This window comes from Excalfactoria chinensis, chromosome 3, assembly GCF_039878825.1.
Source record: "Excalfactoria chinensis isolate bCotChi1 chromosome 3, bCotChi1.hap2, whole genome shotgun sequence".
Classification (NCBI taxonomy): domain Eukaryota; kingdom Metazoa; phylum Chordata; class Aves; order Galliformes; family Phasianidae; genus Excalfactoria; species Excalfactoria chinensis.
In genome coordinates this window covers 47,026,641-47,046,071 of record NC_092827.1, presented here as the reverse complement: position 1 = coordinate 47,046,071, position 19,431 = coordinate 47,026,641, and the positions used below count along the sequence as shown (strand labels likewise).

General features: G+C 39.4%; 1 long non-coding RNA gene across 2 annotated transcripts; it reads right to left on the bottom strand.

Moving 5' to 3' along the window:
• Nucleotides 1-306: 306 nt before the first annotated feature.
• LOC140250347 (uncharacterized) lies at nucleotides 307-18,318 on the bottom strand. Of its 2 annotated transcripts, XR_011903145.1 has the most exons (7): nucleotides 18,218-18,318; nucleotides 17,734-17,927; nucleotides 14,918-15,043; nucleotides 9,027-9,146; nucleotides 4,671-4,938; nucleotides 1,274-1,349; nucleotides 307-971 (listed from the first exon to the last, which is right to left on the bottom strand). It is a non-coding gene; the product is annotated as an uncharacterized lncRNA (long non-coding RNA). The 2 variants fall into 2 exon arrangements; XR_011903146.1 differs by lacking the exon at nucleotides 14,918-15,043.
• Between the last annotated feature and the right edge of the window lie 1,113 nt (nucleotides 18,319-19,431).

Sequence of the window (19,431 nt, the reverse complement as noted above, 5' to 3'; positions counted from 1 at the left end):
TGTTCCGGGGCGGGGCTAGGGGAGACGCAGGGGCGGGGCTAGAGGGAGAAGGGGAGCGGCAAGGGGAAGGCGCGCTGTAGTCAGACCTTGCGTCCTAAGTGGGCTGGAAGCCAGCGGAATAAAGCTGGGCAGCTACTCATATAGCTTGCTATTTATTGTGACATCATGTGTACTTAAAATCTCAGCAGCAGTCAGTTTCTTCCTCTCACGGTAGAGAAACGGGCAAGCCCCACAGCTGCCCTGCCCCTCTCTGAAGTGAATTTTGGCAGCAGATATCTCAGCCTTGAGATGGAATCTTGCTCCATAGCAGTTTCATATATACTTTATATACATATATATATACATATATAGTTTCATATATACTTGTTCATATATACAGATGTCACAAAGAATAACCCCCATACAGCAATGCTTTACAATTACAAATGTCATCTGCCTTCTCTCAGTACCAAGTTTTTGCACTGCAGTGGTACCCACAGGATAGTTGAACAGGGCTATAGCAGCAGCCTGTATAAACTCCTCTGACATCAGACCCTGAGTAAAGTCTAAGTCAACCTTCCACACGGTAGCCTACAGGCAAGTAGCACAATACAAAACAAACAAGTGAAAATGACATGAGGGCAAAGGTAAAGGGTCGGGTTTCAAGGCAATGCTCTTTGTGGCTGCAGTAGGTGACATTCAAAGGCTGTTGTATTGTTGCCATGATAAAAACCACATCTTTCTTGGCTACCTTAACTCTCAGGCACTGTATGATGTTTCAAATTCAGTTGTTGTAATTATTTGCCTACACTGATCACAGTGAAGGCAAAAGACAAAGCAGTCACAAAATTTCAGAGAGCTTTTGAGAGGTTGCTCTTCCAAAGTGAGTATCATCTTGGTTTTGTGCTGTCCTCATGCAGCTGATTCAGGTACTGTTCATTTTATTTGGACGGCCGCGTGATCTGTTGATTGGTTTTCCTTCTACACATACCCTGCAGGAAAAGCAGATGGCAGACTCAGCACACAAGATATCTAATGGACTATGTTGAAATAAAGACTGACAGTTTTACAATTAAATAATAAGTAATAAATTGTATTAAATTAGTCTGCCTCTTGAAGGCTAGAGAGACTATTTGAACAGAAGACACCCACCTGCTCTGTGGCTATGGGCTGTTGTGTGCCATTCCCACCCCACTAATGGCTATTTAAGAACACTCTTCAGCCAGTTCAGACTAAGAAAGATTCAAGACCGAAAATAAAACAAACGAAAGTGGTTAATCTCAGTATGATTTACCTGAAATTGAACAAGCAGAACTTTTTTTTTCTTTATCTGTGTCTAATCCACTCCTGTTTGTTGCTTTTTCAATTTCCTGTAAGTTAAAGGCAAAAGAAAAGCTAATCAATATCCAGAAATGTAACTGAAAAGGCTAGTTTTTCTGTATTGTGAGATGCTGAAGAAAGTAGTGACTCACTGCGGTTTTTGTAGGATTCTTTTTTTCCCTTTCCAGTTTGGTTAAAATTACCATTGTAGCAACCACACACTGCTGTTGAAATGAAACTGAAGTACTATCTGTGCTTCAACTGCAATTGCAACTGTCATCATCTTTGTTTAGTTCGCCAAATGTAATCAAGCTGCTTTTGAAATTGCTATCAGTGCTGTTCCTTGCTAGGCTACACGTTCTTCCCCACAAAAACTGGCTATTACATTGAGAATATGTGTTAAAAAAACAAGACAAAGCCAGCAACTGGAAGTTTGCCTAGAGGCTAGGGAGAGGTAAAGTATAAAAAGAGCTGCAATCAGATCCCACTGACTTTCTTCTTCGGGGACATTACAAATAACAGATTAAGATTACTTTCATTTTCCCACTGATGATTAAGGTTCTCCATTCAGCACTGAGGAACAAATCTCAGGATGTAGCTAGATATATCTTAAGGGTTTCTTTGGTTTGTTTTTCCTTAAGTTGGTAACACACACACGCATGCACACACACACGCATGTACACACACACGCATGTACACACACACACACACACACACACACACACACACACACACACATTGCAATCCAGTTCAAATAATTCTCATGCAAAAGCAGTTGCACCATTTCAATGGTGAGAAAGGTCTAGGAGTGAAAGTGAGCAGCTAAGGAAGCATGAGTTAGATCAAATACCTTCAGGTTTATCTCCTCCCAGCAATGGATTCATGAGGAAAGGCAGAAAGCAAGAAAAGCATGATGATTCTTGCTTCCCACCTGATTGAAACTGTCGAATGAAAACTAGGCTAAGCCCTTTTCCAGGTATTTTGCTAATCAACAGACAAGTATAATATATTAGAAAACACAGCCTTGGGTTATAAGAAATCATTTAATGTAAATAAATAGAATGCAGAAGAACACAGTTCAGCTTCCTAATAGATGTTATTCATTTTCACATCTTTTAGTATGTTGTCTGAATACTCAATCTTCATTGAATGGGCACATTCCAGAAAGAAAATATAAACACAGAGGTTAGTTGTGTGATAAAAGAATGCATAGTTTCAGTCATGAAAGCCATACTTCTAGACCAATTCAGATTTTTTTCCAACACTAAAACCAAGCATTGCATCATAATTCAATCCTAACACACTAACCCTGCCACGCTAGTATCAGAAAACACCTGAAGTTGTGGGAGACATATAGGCTTAATTATCTTAATTACACAGGCCATTTTTTTTTCCATAACTATTCCTCACCACTAGCTTCAGAATCCTGCTGGCTTCAGAATTCTTCAAAAACAGTTGAAAATTTTCTGATTACTATAGTAAAAGTTCTATGTTTAAAGAGGACAATTAAATATGTTGTAAAACTAGCACCAAATCCTGCTTCTTGTGTGCATTTCTATTGAAGGCTGTAGGAGTTAGCGTGTAAGTAAATGAAATCACTGTGTAGTAGTTGTAATGTTATGCAGTGGTTAAAACCATAACAAAACAGACGTATTCAAATGCAGCCAGGGTAACGAGCAATCAAATACAGAACACTGCTTTTCTGTACCTATCGACATAACATTATAAGGGGTCAAATCTATTGATATTTTGTTTTAAATGTACAAAAGCTTGCCATTATGTCTGTGGATTTGCACTGGAAAAAGGAAAAACTTCATCTATTACCTGACACTCAATAGCAGCTCATAACTATGGCTAAACCAAGATGTTGTAACACTCTTGTATTGTATACTCGGTTGCTAGGTGACCACTAAGTGCAGAGCTCTTCTTTCAAACATTCAATGGCAGGGAAGGCCGCAAAGATTAGACATACAGGCTGTAACTACATTTTGTACAGGGTGACTATTTCTGTACCACTCTTTTAACCTCACTGTGACAAGAGGTGTTGTACTTATCTGCAGGACAGCTGTACCAAAATCAGCTTCTGTTGTAAGAACATCAGGAGAGAACATAGGAGCACAGTCTGGATATATGCTGTATACATCTCTGCTAATTATAAGGATCCCTAGCTCTTAATGGAGTGGACCAAAACATGACCCAGGAGATCCCCCTCATCCTTCACATCTGAGACAGATTTTGATTGCCTATAGACTGAGCTGTGCTTCACCCTAAACCTTGAAGATGACAAGGACATTTCTTTAAATCAAAGGATAACCTCTTTTTATCTTCAGGGAAAGACCTGTTTCACAGCAAGTAATACCTGGATGTATCTACATCAGTTCCAGCAGGAATCAAGAAATCTCTTACAGAACAACATCCAAGTGCCACCTGGCACCCAACAGAAAGGTCTGCAAGTGATAGAACCAGAAGCTGGTTCATACTGCACATGATGTCATGATGTAGAATATTGACAGCAACAGCACAAAACCATGACAAGTTCAAAAGTAAAAAAAATAAATACACAAATCCAAGTATCAACTGGTCAGAAGGTCCCAGGTATTTACATATTCTGTTATATTTATAACAATGCTCATTTCTCCAAAATGAAACATTACAGCATAGCCCTGAACAAGAGAGATACCCCCTGTACCAGGTGCTGTAAGTTGTGGTGCTTGGTGCAAGGTGTCGATTTCTTGTTTCTTCATAGGCAGTGTACAAAACGCTCTCACACAACCAGTCTGAGAAATTTCCATCAACACTTCAAAACAAACAAACAAACTAAACCAACATTATCAGCCCACAGTAAGCTCAGTTCTTCCAGAAAATATCATTTTCAGTGTGCAGAAGAAAACAAAGGCCTGAGAGACTCTCTCTTATTGAAATAAATAAATAAAATGGGGCAGCATTCCAAAAAGGCTGCTGTCACCGCAGTAATGCACCCTAAACTGCCAAACAAATTATCCTAACAGTTTAACAGTTAATACTTCCAAGTTCAGCTGGATAGAACTCCAGCTTCTGACTCATGTTCACTAACAGGACAGCTGGAGAGGTTAAAAACATCTGACAAAAACCATTCTGAGTCTACTTGAAGCATATAATCAGTAGGATTTTAATCTGAGCCTAATCCTTTGACTGCCCATTTGTGATAACTCCTGCGAATTGGACAACGTTATATTTCTGGTCTAGCACGAGAATTTGAAGAAAAAGGTGCATCACAGAGGAAGGGTGTGCAGAAATAGGTAAGACAGACATACTTTGGGGGAAAAAAAATGGTGAGTTAACCACAATTAGATACAGATATGCCAGAATGACACATTACACATAAGACTTACTGTCCTGAGCAATCTGCCAAAGAAGATCCAAGCCTGGATACAGCGCTCATTTTAGTGCTGAAGGGTTCTGACTTATTGTCTACCTTCACCCAGTTTCGTTGCTTCCACCTACTTCTTTCTTGATGGAATCTAGATCTGTGACAGTTATATGGTAGTTTCTGCTCACCCCTGACCAGCTGTTGATGAGAACAATATGCCCATTTACAAGTTTAAAGCTGTTTAAAGCTGACAAACAGCACAGAAGTCTCACTTCAAAACCTCTTCTACCCTGCGGGGAAGAAAAATAAAATCACACAGTGTTAGAAAACACAGGTTACAGAATTATTACTATATTCAAGATTGTGGGTGGATGCTGATCTACTATTCAGATACTGATCTGGAACTGGCAAAGACTACAGAGATATAGCTGTGAACAGTTGTTTACACAAGATTTATCAAATGAAGCATATCATATACTGACAACAGAAAATAAATACAAAATTAAGAAATTGTAGCTGCATGTATGAAATGCAGGCTCAGCAATTAGGCGAAAGGATTTACACTGCAAACAACAAGAGCCATCATGAGCTGACAAGACATTGAATGCCAGGTCAGTTCTACTTCCTATCTCATCTCTTAAAAGAAAGCTTGCTAGGGCAATTTATCAGATCATTGGCACAGAAATAAATGGAAAATAAATAAATAAATAAATCACTACATCTAGCTCTGTCACCAGTTTTCCCCACTGCCAGATCACAAGATCTTAGATTCTTGCTTAACTGCAGGTTAAGTGCAAGGCTCTCCCAGAGCAACCATTACTCTGAAGTATGCTCAATAAACCCAAGTAGTCCACCGCTAAAAACACAACTTGTGAGTCACGGAATAGCTGAGGTTGGAAGGGACCTCTGGATGTCATCTGGTTACTCCAACTCCACTGAAGGAGGGCCCCCTACAATAGGGTACCCAGGACATCATCTAGATGGATTTTCAAGATGTCCCAGGAAGAAGACTCTATAGCCTCCCTGGGCAACCTGTGCCAGTGGCTTGTTCACCTGTGCAGTATGGAATTGCTACTTGATGGTCAGGGAGAACCTCTTGTGTTCTGGCACTGGGCACCACTGAAAAGAGCCTATCTCTGTCTTCTCTCTACCCTTCTTTCAGGTATCCACAGGCACTGATGAGATTCTCCCCAAGTCTCTTCTTCCCCACCATAGAGCCTGGTTTATCAATAGGGATCAGTATGTTTAGTTTAAGGACGAATATTTTAGTGTAGCAATACACTTCCAGCTTAGCTTTGGTTGATGTATGAGCAGCCTTGTTTCTCTCAACTATCTGGCTTCACAGAAGCACCAAAGTCATTATAGACTACTTTTATCTTTGCATCCACAAGGATGTAAGGACTTTTTTCTTGAATTTCACATGTACTGCTTTTGGTTATAGTGCACCAAGACAGAAAGTTCTTCATTATGGCCTAACAAGCAATGGAAATGTGCCAAATTGGGGAAAAACGGTTAAAGGTCCGTCAAGAGTCACCATGATGAAGCTGGAAGAGGAAGTGGTGGTTTAGGACCACTGAAAGCCCCTACCATGCATGCCCAGAAGGACACTAGCATATATTAATAAAGTTCTTGGAAAAGAATTGTTGGGGTACTAAGTTGTCTTTGTAAGGATTTGCGAGTGAATACGGTAGTTCTGAGTGGATGGAGTGTTCTAGAATAGCTGTGTTAGGCCTGTAGGTTAAGAGTTAGTGGGCAGGGGGTTTAGGTAGGTGTGTGTACAGGTTCTCTCGCGTGCATCGGGTTTTGCCTAGCGGGTGTACGTGTCTGTGCGGGATTTAGGATGGTATATAAGGAGTGTGACGCAGAAATAAAATGAGAGAAGACATCATGGCATCCATGTTTATGTCTCTCTCTCCCAGACAGTCAAGGTCCCAGGATAAGTCAAGTTAATTGGCAGTAACGTCAAGACTGAATATGTTTGTAAATGTATTGCATGTGTATGTTAACTATTCAGTGTAAAACCTGACTACTGATTTTTCTAGTCACCCAGTAAATATCATGAGGAATACAGGAATGCCGCAATCTAATGCCACACTGGGATTAGAACGTTTGATTCCCATTTTGGGATGACACCCAAGCTGAACAGCCACTTCTCATAAAAGAAACACTCCAGTTCCCTCATCATCTTTGTGGCGCTACAGTGAGCTCCTACCAGTATGTCCATGTCTCCCTTGAATAAGGGCCCAGAACTGGACACATGCTCCAGGTGTGGCCTCACCAATGCTAACCATAGAGACAGAGCTACAGGCACCTCTGAGCTTGTTAATACTGTCAGATCAGTAACTGCTGAGATAATGCAGGAAAAGGTGGCAACCAGTGCTATTTCTCAACTACAGGCTTATTCTACCAAGACCAAAAATAACGTTTCATTTTGAACTAGGATTATCCAGTGAAAACCAACCACCTGTCGGAATATATAAATTACTAGCTCAATTATATCTAACAGGCATGCATCTGCTTCTAGCCTCTTTCATTTCACCATGACTTGCAAAAACAGAATAAAGCAAGACACTCAGATCCTTCTTAAGTCACACAGGACTGATTTTACACTGTCTTCCCTCAGTTTTACACAGCGTCAATCTTTTAGTCTCCCTTCCACCAATATTCTACCCAGAATACTAGGCATTCTACAGGAAAAAAAAATAAAATAAAAATAATAAAATCAAATTTGCTCCTAAAAATGCTTTCAGCATATGACAAATACTTATTTTAGATGAAAAGCTTCTATTAAAAGTTTTAGTTAAAAACTGGAAGTTACTTGATTTTGGACATAGTGTTGGAGCGTTTGGGCCAAATGCACAGCAAATTTTCCAGGTCTGATTTTTTATTGTTAATGACTTAACGCATAAGTATCTTTGCATCATCATTCTGTGTGTTCTTAAAAACATTTATAGACAGATGGACTGCAAGGAATGTGAACAAGGAAAGCCAGCTCATGCTGTAGGGAGGAACACATGGTTCTGGCATACTAAAAATAAAAAGAAAGCATTGATACACCATATGCTGCAACAGCGAGTAACATTATTTAGATATGTTCTAATAACATTAGTGATGGTAAAAGTTCATACCTAGAAAAAACCATTGACTTGCCAGCTACCTCTGCCAGTCATGTGATTTGCTGTAAAAACTCATTTGTTTATATTTAACAATTCAGTTTCTTTCATTTTACATAAACTTTAGGATAATATGCCTAATTAAAGAGTTATCCTTGTGAATGAACTTATTAGATGTGTCAGAAAAACTGAAATACATCTGGCAAAACAAATTTCAGTTTGTACACGGACCATAACTTAAATTAATGGCCTTGCACTGCAGCTGCAGTATCAGCCTGTGCTGAAAGTTCTGTTTTAAAGTCTTCATTAACACTACAATGTACACACACATTCCATCTCAAGCTGTACAACAGAAGCAGTATTTAAAGCAAAAACAAAAACAAGGGAAACTCTTCTCTAAAGTAATTGCTTGTAAGATTCTTTGTTATCACAAAGCAAAGTAATTTTACCTCCGGTAGTTCTCAAGTAACTTCAATAGTCTGGAAACCACAGGCAACATAGGTCTAAGAACATAGCTTGTATGCATGTACATAGTGAGCACTCACATTCCCCCCCCTCCCCCATGCATTCAAACTGAGGACAGCGATCAGAAATGGATATTTTTTTAGAATGTGTCAGTTAATGATCTGCTGGTCAGGGAGAGGGCTAAAGTGACTTAGGAGCAAATCTCTTAAGCAATAGAAATGCTTCAATTTGCCACACAACAGACAGGATCTACTGACAGCAGCACGGGTGGGACTGGGTGAAGGACTTTTAATTTAGTGCCACCACATCCCTGGGCATATCTTAATTTGTTCTTCCACTTTATAAAATAATGGTAGCTTCAGGACTGAGAGCAAAAGCTCTCAATCTCAGCCTTGCTGAAGTGTTCTTTCATTATTACAGTAACCAACTCCAAGTAGATGCACATGAAGGCAATCACATTTTCTATAGTTTTCTTTCTTTTCTCGTGGTGACAAAACAGAGGCCTGCCAATAAACTTCAGTTGTCTCCTTTGTAACAAAGTCATTGAGGCATAGAATCAAAACAGGACATCTTTGCTCAACAGTTCTAACTGCAGCCCACCAGAAAACTGGAAGGGAGGAAATGCAATAGATTTACATTCCACATTAAAAAGCCTCAGTAAATCATCATTCTGCAGTTTAGCAGGCAAAGTGACCTAACATCAGCAAAAACACACTTAAGAATGTTTTCATCAATGACATGTATTGAGGAAAGGTAGATTTTAAATAAAAGACCTATGGTTTAGGTTTTGTAGATTTTACCTGAAGGGTCTTAAGTATACTGAACTATTTAGAAGAACAGCTGATTCAAAGCAGAAAAACTCCTCATTTGTCTTCATTCCAGATGATAAGTTTTGTTGGCGTTCAGTGATTATCCAGAGTCTGGAGAACAAAATGAAACAACAGCAACTCAGTGATTTATTCGATACTATTTAGTTTATCACACAAAAAATTATTCAAGTGAAGTTTAGGTTGTTCAAATAATGTGAAGAGACTACTGCTATAGGCACAAACAGGGAAAAGAGGATACTTAACAGCAACACAAAGCGCTAAGATGCCCTTGCTTCAGCGTTGCTAAAGGGACAACAGAATGGATAGATCTCCTGTAGTTTGCCTTATCTCAGTGTGGATATTGCAACCTATGAGGGCTTTGTACTTCAGTCACTGGTAAGAAATTGGTGGTCTATATTAAAAGATCAGCATCAATAAGGACTAAGAATAGGTCTCCTAATACATCATTTACGGATTCAGAAATTTGATACAGTGGATTTCTGAAAATTCCTACTCAAAAGAAAAGGATTTGTGGCATTTTGATCATAACCACTGCAATGGACCCATTTTTTGTTATTTAACTGTTCAACTGTTAGACTGTTACTAAACTGTTAATGTTAGCAATTGTTAAGGAACCTTGGTGAGCAAATAGTCAACCTTCTTACTCAAACAGCTTGAGAAGAAAACGATAGTTTAATATCCATCACTGACATGAGTGTAATCCTCTGACAAACAGAGGTACAAAGCCACCACATTATTTTTCCTACTACATTTTCACCAAGGTACACTTTTTCTGCAGTCTTTCAAAAAACTCATTTCATCCTCAAAGGCTCCAAACTTCGTTTCAATCAATACTACTTAGTTGAGCAATAAATTCTCATTGAATAAAACTTTTCAAACTAATCCAGAAAACAGATCTGATATTTTACAATTCAGTATACAACTAAATAATCCCAGGTAACAATCCCAAGATTTTCAAAATGAAGTTTTCTTTAAGTACGTTCTATCCTTGCTTACAACCCCATATAACACTAAAGTAAAAGATTAAATGCAGAATTCTTCCTCAGTATTTCAGGTAAAGCATTAAAGAGCAGCACTAAATACAAGTATTCAAGTTCAAGAAATTAATATTTTCCTAAGTAATAAAAAGGCTACAATTCCCATACATTGACATTATTGTGATAACGATATAGTGTGACTACTAAAATATTTTCCAGTGCTTAAAGGTTCCTGGTTTCAAGAAATGCCATTTCAGCTCTGCACAACTACAGCATCCTAGAACAGCCCAGGCTAGAAGAGATTTTGAATGATCATCTAGTCCAATTTTTAATAGGAAACAGGAGTCAAGATGGTATCATTCACCACTCTACCCAGTCATGTCCTCAAAACCCTCCAGGCGGATGTCAACCCACTGACAGAATTTTTTTTATCATCCTGGTTTCAGCTGTGATAGAGTTGGTTTTCATAGTGTCTGGTATGATGCTATGTTTTGGCTTCAGGAGAAAACAATGCTGATAAAACACTGGTGTTTTAGTTGTCGCTGAGCAGTGCTGTACAGATCCAAAGATGTTTCAGCTTCTCCCACTGTCCAGCCAGTAAGGGGATCTGGGGGTACAAAGAACTATGAAGCCAAGACAGCTGACTCAGACTGGATAAGAGGACATTCCATACCATATGACATCATGTAGAACTAAAGAAATGAGGGAGATGGCTGGGAGAAGCAGCTGCTGCTAAGGGACAGGCTGAGCATCAGTCAGCAGGTGGTGAGCAATTGCACTGTGCATAATTTGTTTTCTAAGTATACATAAATTAATGGGATATACAATAGTAAGGATATTTATCATAGTCACTTATCATGACTTATTTTTCTCTTCCTTTTCTGTCTTAGTAAGTACTTTTCACTTCAACTCATGAGATCTACTTCAGTTTCCTGCCCCATCTTTGATTCTCTCCCCTGTCCTACTAGGAGCAAACAGCTGTATGGTGCCAAGCTGCCTGTCAAGTTTAACCACAACATACAGTAAATGTAAAATTATTCTTATGATATTATTTTGAATGCTTAGAAATAAACAGATTTCATATGAACATTAATTTAAAGTCACCATATGTAGATGTTAACAATTATTGTCAAACAGGACAATTTGAGGATGTTATGATAAAACTATCTTTTTTCAATTGGTTTGATCTCAAAAATACAACAGAACATAACAGACATGATTTAATTAAGCTTTTTTTTTTTTTTTTTTTTTTTTACTTTTTATTTTTAAATGCTGACTACCCCAAAACTGCATTAATACAGATCTCATAAAGCAAGATATCAAAAGCTACTGACTTGTCAGCTGCATACATTTCTTACTGTTTGTGTCTAAGATTACTTAAATCTTACACTGGTAATAAGAAAAAGCACTATAAGAGTTTCATTATCTCTATCAGTGTTATTTTTAGACTATGAAATGTGGTGGTGATTACTAAGGTAAACAATTAATGAGACAAAGCTCAAGGGAAAATGAAAAATCTTTAAGTATATAGAGAACAAACTTCCTTGGGATGTGCTGAGTAGTAGTGACTAACTACTGTGCTCATTAATATACCATCTAACATCTATATATAAACTATGAACTCAAGCATAGACTGGCTGTAGCTCCAGCCAAGACTGAGCAAGTGTATGCTCTACAACACCAGTTACTCTAGGGAAGAGCTATTAATAATAGTTTAAGAGGTTCTCTGTACTCTGTTCTTGAACAGACTGTTGGTTGCAGCTTTTTTTTAAAAAAAAAAAAGAAAAAAACGAAAAACAAAAACAAACAAACAAACTTTTGTAGGCCCAGAGTTTGGCTACAGGACTGTAAACTAACAATCTGGAAAAATATAACCAGAGATCTATTCATGGGTTTTTAACCATTCAGTAGTTAACAATCAGCAATGATACTAGGCGTACTGGACATGAGCCAGCTAAAAATGAGTGGTTGTAGCTCAGAAAGCCAATTGTACCTTTTGCTACCCTAAACTAAAAAAAAAAAAAAACAGCAACCCCACAATGTGTGGCCAGCAGCGAGGGAAACAACTCTCCCTTTCCATTACACTTTTTTGGGACCTCATCTGGACTACTGTGTTCAGCTCTGGGTCCCCCAGCACAGGAAGAAAGCTGTTGGAGCAAGTCCAGAGGAGTCCACAAAGATGATGACAGGGCTGGAGCACCTCTCCTACAAAGAAACATTAAAGGAGCTGGGCTTCTTCAGCCTGGAGAAGAGGACGCTCCAGGGAAACCTCCTTCGAGGCCTTCCAGTATCTAAAAGGGACTTCTGGAAAAGATGGGGAAGAACTCTTTACTAGAGGGTGTCATGGCAGGACAAGAAGTAATGGTTTTAAATTAAAAAGGGGTAGGTCTGGATTATATCTAGCAAAAATTACCTACTGCCCTGAGAAACTGTGGATGCCCCATCCCTGGAGGTGTTCAAGGCCAGGATAGATAGGGTCTTGGACAGCTTGATTTGGTGGGTGGGGAGGCTGGAACCAGACGATCTTTAAGGTCCCTTCCAAACTAAGTCTTTTCCTAGAATTATAGAATAGCTGCTTAAGGATATAAGCAAAGAATTCCACACAGTGACTGATGTTCTTATTCACTTAAACCATAATATTGCTTAGAAGTCCCTACAGTTCACATCTGCAAGATGACACCAGTATAATCCTGTATCTGTCACTGAGAAGTAGACATAATCACATGACTTTAAGCTATCTAAAATTTTGTATTGGCATCACTCAGTAGCTATGGTTAATCACTGACTCAGATTTGTTCGTGCCTCACTTGCTTATGTTAGTATCAGGAGCTTCCCTGCGAAGGATCTTTTTCCACTGAAAGCTGAAAGGAAACATTCCAGTAACTCTCAGCACTGCTCAACATTGGTAGAAACAAACAAAAAAAAAAGTTCTGTAATTAACACTAAACTCTTCAAACTGATTATTTGAATCTTCCTTTATCATGAAGTAGCAGCGTATTTTCATGAAAACAGTGAAGATGTAAGGAGATAAAATATAGGAAGCTAAGAGATCATTACTGATACAACCTAACTCACCAGTTCAATTGCTTTTCAATTTAGTTACTTATCTCAAGTAGGAGATACATCCTACATAAAATAGGCATCATCAAGTTTGTAGTACCCTTCACTTGGTAAACAAAGCAATAAAGGTTAACCCATGAAGTAACTGTTTTCACAAACAGACAAATAAGTTAAAACAAAACAAAATGTGACAAATAATCTGATAAATTATACAAAGCATGAATGACCTTTAAGGCTCCCACAGTTATTAAACTGGATCTCATTTATTAAAACATATACTAAAGCAATGTTGAAAGATAGCAAAGGCAGTCCAAAATGAAAGTTTTTATTTCAAGCCAGACAAACTAAGTTTGGATCCAAAATTTACTTAACAGAAAGACTGTTGATCAAAGCAGAATCAATCACATCTTGAGTATAAGAACCCCACAGCTGAAATAAGTGCACAAAGCACAGCATGGACTGGAAAGTGTGCACAGTATATAGCATGTTGGTCAGATTTGATGATGGTTGCCACATTGCTGAAGCCTTCTATTACCAAGACTGCAAGTCAGGCAGTGTTTCCATGGAGATGTAATACCTTTTATTAGACTAATGTAGCTAGAAAAAAGATCTGATGCATGTTTAGGCACATAAACCCTCGAGGTCACTGTGTGACCTAAAGCTTGCCTGGCACCCTGTCCCATTATAAGCCAGCCTAATAAAAGATGATTACCTCCCTTCACAAGCTTTGTCCAATATATATTATTATACCAAGTGCAGTGTCTGGGAAGAGATGATAGCGAAGATCAGGATACTGGTTTAGTATGAGTCATGTAAAGTGACCACTCTTGAATACAACACATCATCTCTCAAAAACTGTTGCAGCCTTTCATTGAAATGTCATTAGCAGACAAACCAACAAACAAACAAAAACCCCAAACCAAACAAGGAAAAAGAACCCCACAAACTATGGCCAACAAGTAGAAAGCTCTCAGATACAAGGTGACACGACAGCACACTCAGGGAACTACTTTGATTGAGGGAATGGTATCCTACCTGTTTAAGCCCGAAACACAATGCTTAGGAAGAAGGCAGCAGAACCAGGAAGAATTTCCCAGGAAACTGGGAAAACAAAATTTTCTTACAGCAGTGTTTATTTTTTTAGAAAGTTTCTCTATTACAGGAGTTGTGTTTCTCTTAGAGAGAAGAGCCAGCATAAGCTAAGTAGCAACCCAACCTGGATAGATGGAAAGAGGTGGTACTTCACTTGGAGAAAGAAACTCCAAGCTGGTCACCTTCCCAGCACTCTGAATTAGCTTTAGTGGTTGGCTCTTTAAGGAAGTATTCATATGCCCTGAAAAGGTCTCAGTGAGATACCAGTTTTCAATGGTTCCTTGGCTTTCATTGCCCAGACTTTTCTGAGGAAAGCATCAAGTCACACTAGAACAAGTTAGGCAAATTCACATTTCCCAGCTTTATTTCACAATAAAGGGTATAAGCCTCTGCTGAAGATGTATTCTCATAACACAGCTGCACATAAGACACAGCTCTTCAACAAAGCATTAGGCATTTTAAAAGTGATATTACATTAGGTTGCTCATCTTGAAAAGTTTTCCTGTTCTGCCTTCCAAATGCTTCAGGATAGAGAAGCCATAGACAAACTTGACAGAAACCAGAATAACCAAACAGTAATAGCAGTAAATGGCAATCCTGGTAAGGGTTTACTGTAGGAGATGACTGTGACCAGTGAGAGAGCAAGACTAGAACACATCCACCCACATAAACTTTCCTAAGACCACATGGAAATATAATATTTAAAAACAATGAACAAAGCAAGGATATTACCTGAACATGTAAGATTAAGTTACTTTCCTTTTTGACAACAACTCTCCTTTCATAAAGGAGTGGTCAAAACCATATTTCTTCTTGATTTGCTAAGCTCCTCATATTGCAAAACATTATGAAAATAATCTAAAAAGAAGAAAACAGAAAGGTTGAATTGTAGCATCTCTTTGCGTAAATAAGGAGGACAAACAGAAGAGTCAAGGCTTGAATTAGCAAGGACAACAATATATTCAGCTTTGAAATTTGATAGCCCAAGGTAATACACAGGTATAAATGATAATTGCAGTTTTCAAGTTTGGACAAAACTCTAAAGTCATTTAAACAAACAAACAAGAAGCCTTCACCACACCTTCAAAAGCATCAACCTCAAAAACAAAACCTTAAGGCTCTATTTTCAGTTTCTCTAAGTAACTACTGCCCAGATCAACTGCAAGTCAACTGAACTACTCATCTTTATATCCACTGAGAAACTACTAGAAACACAAAGTCTCTAATATGTAAGTTCTCCAGCATAGTAATCCAACACTTGAAAACTCCTGTACTCTCTTCCTCTAGTCAAGAAAAACTAAACCCACAACTGAGGAACTTAGAAGGACAGCAGGCTTTGGTAGTAAAATAAATTAATAGGAGGAAGATGTTACAGAAATGGACAGTGGAATACAATTGTACTTTACCATAATCAGACAAGCTTATATTAGGCAGCATAAACATAAGCCTACACTCTTTTTCCTCACTCCTACACAATATTCTCTTTTTTTCCGAAAGTAGAAATATTTTTGCAGTTAGACTTTTTATAATCATTTCTAAAGGCTGCCAATGACTTTTAAAACATAACAGGAAAAGTTACTTCTTATGTTAAGATGAATATAAAAATTAATGACAGAAACAGCTGAATGCAAAAAAAAAAAACCAAAACCCTCAAAAATCTGAGTCTTGCTATCTTAAGATAATTAGAAATATTATTGATATGAAACTTGCCACAGTATTGAGAACATTTTTTTTTTCCACTAGGAGAAGCTGGATTGATTACTCAGACAGTCTGTGGGAAAAAAAAGAAAACAGAATGCCACTATGGCACCATTTTGAATGCATCTGTCAGAAAATAAGTTAATTAGAATGTTCCTGCTGGTTTGAGCAGCAGCTTATGTACTTATGGAGATGCTTTTAGATTACATTCTAATGAGCAAAGAGAAGCTTTCTAGAAAAACTAAAGAGAAAGGAAACTCTGATGAGTTCTCATGAAATAAACTTAGAATCTTTAGGAGGGGAACACCAGGCCAAAAACACAATTACAACAAAAAGAAATTCTGATAATTGATTAAGCAGATCTTCTCAGATGCAAAAATGTTCTATATCACGTTAATAAATTAGAAAGAAGATACAGAATTATAGAATTGTTTGAGTTGGAATGGACCCATAACAGCCATCTAATTCAACTCCCCTGCACTGAACTGGGACACCCATAGCTCAGAGCCTGGTCCAGCCTGACCTTGAACGTCTCCAAAGACAGGGCTTCCACCATCTCGCTGGGCAACCTGTTCCAGTGTTTCATCATCCTTACTGTAAAGGATTATATCTGGTGTAAATTTTCCATCATTTCAAACTAGGGGTATACTCTGAAGTCTCTTGAGGACATTTAAGAGAATTGCTCTTCAGAAAAATAATAATAATAATAATAATAAAAAATAATAAAAACACCAACAAAATCCAATAAGGCAAAACTAACAATCTGCACACAGAGGAGTGATGGACAAAAGAATCAGATGCATTAAAGATTCAGATAGATGTCAATACTAAAAAGGCATTTGGGCAACTTTCCACGCTCTCTTTTAAAGGGGAATTCACATTTATCCTGTGGACCTGTTATGGATTATAACGCTCAATACTTGTCATATTATTTCCATATTCATATTCCATATTTCAACACTCTGTATTGAAATTACCACAGCAACACATCAGACAAGAACATATAAGCACCACTAATTTATAACAGACGTCTTATTTAAAAGATGCATTCAGGAACCCTAATATATTTCAGTTACAGAATCATCCACAAAAATAACATGTAAAAGCTTAGAATCTTTTAACAACTTACAGAATTTCAGAACCATAATATCTTAGAAATGAGTGACAAATTGTTTTCTCACAACTCTTATTAGAACTGAAATGTCTAATTTCAGTTGATTTAATTGAACACTAAGTATTATTCAAGCCTGAACTATATTTTTGTCATCACATGGTGCGGTATCTGGAATCAGAGCAACTGAAAGGCAGCGTTGCATTGCCTCTTGGCCAAAGAAGACTCCATCAGTAGGAGAGGTGGAAGAACGGGAGGACTTGTAACTTTTTTTTTTTTCTCCCAACACACATAGATCCCAAACAACAAAGAAGGGTGATGATAAAGAACAACAGCAACAGTTAACAAGCCTGCCTTACTTAGTGACAGTTCTGAAAGTTACCGAACAAAAACCACACAGTCTGACCACATAAACCAAGATTCTCTTCTTTCAGTGACAGCCAGAAAACACCTTTCAGTATTCAAGATTTAAAAACCTAACAAAGAGAAAAGTCTGAAGTCTCAAGCCAAGCAGACCCGCAGCAGAGGCTGCCCATTTAGCACAGTTCTCATGTCCTATGTGCTACAAGAACTGTGTCTCACAAGCATACAGTGCATCTTTGTCTCTCAAGTGACCCAAACCACACATTTAACAGATCAACCACAACTCGCTGTTCTTGACATGTCTTCCTACAAGCAACTTCTCTGTGAATTCCTACTCTTCCTCCAACCACTAATTTACCCTTCAACTCCTACTCACTTGGGGTGCAGTCAAGCTGTGCTGCACCTGACTTGAAGAGCCCAATCCCTCTCCAGGGGACATCGAAGTGAATACACGCATTGTGCAGACTTCGCAAAGGCACGGGACCAGCCGTTACCGTGATCAGCTGTTATCTGCGAATGCCAGCACAAATCAGCCGCAACTGCCGTAATACCTCCGACCTTAAGGAAGTTCTGAAAAACAAGAAGAAGAAAAGAAATCAGAATGAGAAAGGCAAATATTCTATCAGTTGGCACGTTTCATCCCTAGCGCTTACATCTACCCCAAAGTGACCGCACTTCAGCCCCTCACAGGGCAAGGACCACCCGCGCAGCTCGGCTCGTTCCCCCGGCAGACAGAGATAGCGGCTGCACTCGGAGCAGAGCAGAAAGGCGAAGCCCTGACTCTTCTTCCCCAGTGCCCTCCGGCAGATGTCACCCGAGATGCTTTCGTCTCCTTTCCCCAGTCTGCCCCAGTCACTCACAGCGGCCACGTTTCGATCCGGTGATCGTCCAGCGATGCCCGAACACAGCCCGACACCGCCCCCGGCTCCGCTGGGCTCCCGCTTCACCCTACTCTGCCCGGTGGAGAGCGCCCCGCAGCGGCCTCTCTCCGCACTGACACCAAAACGAGCCGCCCAGCGGAGCTCTCGCCATTCCCATCACTGAGAGGGGCGGAAAAGCAGACATACTGAGCCGTGGCGGAAGTGCCGACGAAGGGAAATCGTGCCCTTAAACCAAGATAGTATAAGGACGCTGCCCTTGGCAGAGTGTGTGAGCATCGCTCCCTCACTGCTGGCGGGCAGGTGTATGCCGTTGCTCAAATGCCCTCAGTATTGCAGTTCTTTGAAGAAACCTCTAATATTTTCCTCCTGCTGGCAATTCGTTTTAATTGATACTGTGCTTTTCCTGCATTACTTCCTGTGCCTGGGAGCTCACAGCCTTGCTGTATGTTTATCCCCAAGCTGTTTTCTGTCTGTTCCTGTGTGCAGCCTGCCTGGCTCGCGCCTTTCTGTCTGCAGCTGCGTGATGAAGTTAATAGTGGATGTGCAGTTAATATTGTGGATGTGCTAAGAATTAAACGTGTTAGTGATGGTGTTACAACCTCTGTGTTAGGAAAAGGGCTACCCAATCTAGCCAGCAAGAGAACTGAACATGCTGAATGGTATGTGCTGCCACTGTTTTCATATTTTACACATTTCCATATGGCAGAACAAGTCACCTGAGTGTAGCAAACAGGACATAAAGTCTTTAAGCTTTATCCCTGAGGATATGGGGGTTCTAGTTGACAGCAAGTTGAAGGTGGGCCAGCAGTGTGCCCTGCTAGCTGTACTCAGGGGTGCACCAGGCCCAGCACTGCTGCCAGGTGAGGAGAGAGGTTGTGCCTTCTGATCTGTGCTGTGTGGCCTCACCTCCAGCACTGGGTGCAGGTTTGGGTGCCACAATGTAAGGGCATAAAACTATCAGAGCATGTCCAAAAGAGGGCTACAAAACAATGTTGAAGAGTCCGGAGGGCAAGCTGAGTTGATGATGAAGAACAAGGGTGGTGTGCCTCGATAACCTTTATGCCTCTGTGAGTTAACGTGCTCAGAATTAGGAACCCAAATATCACATCCTTACCTTTAATATAAATGTGTACTTTCTGTAACCTGCAATAAATATTTAGCTATCTTATATGTGCTTTTCTGCCCCAACCTGT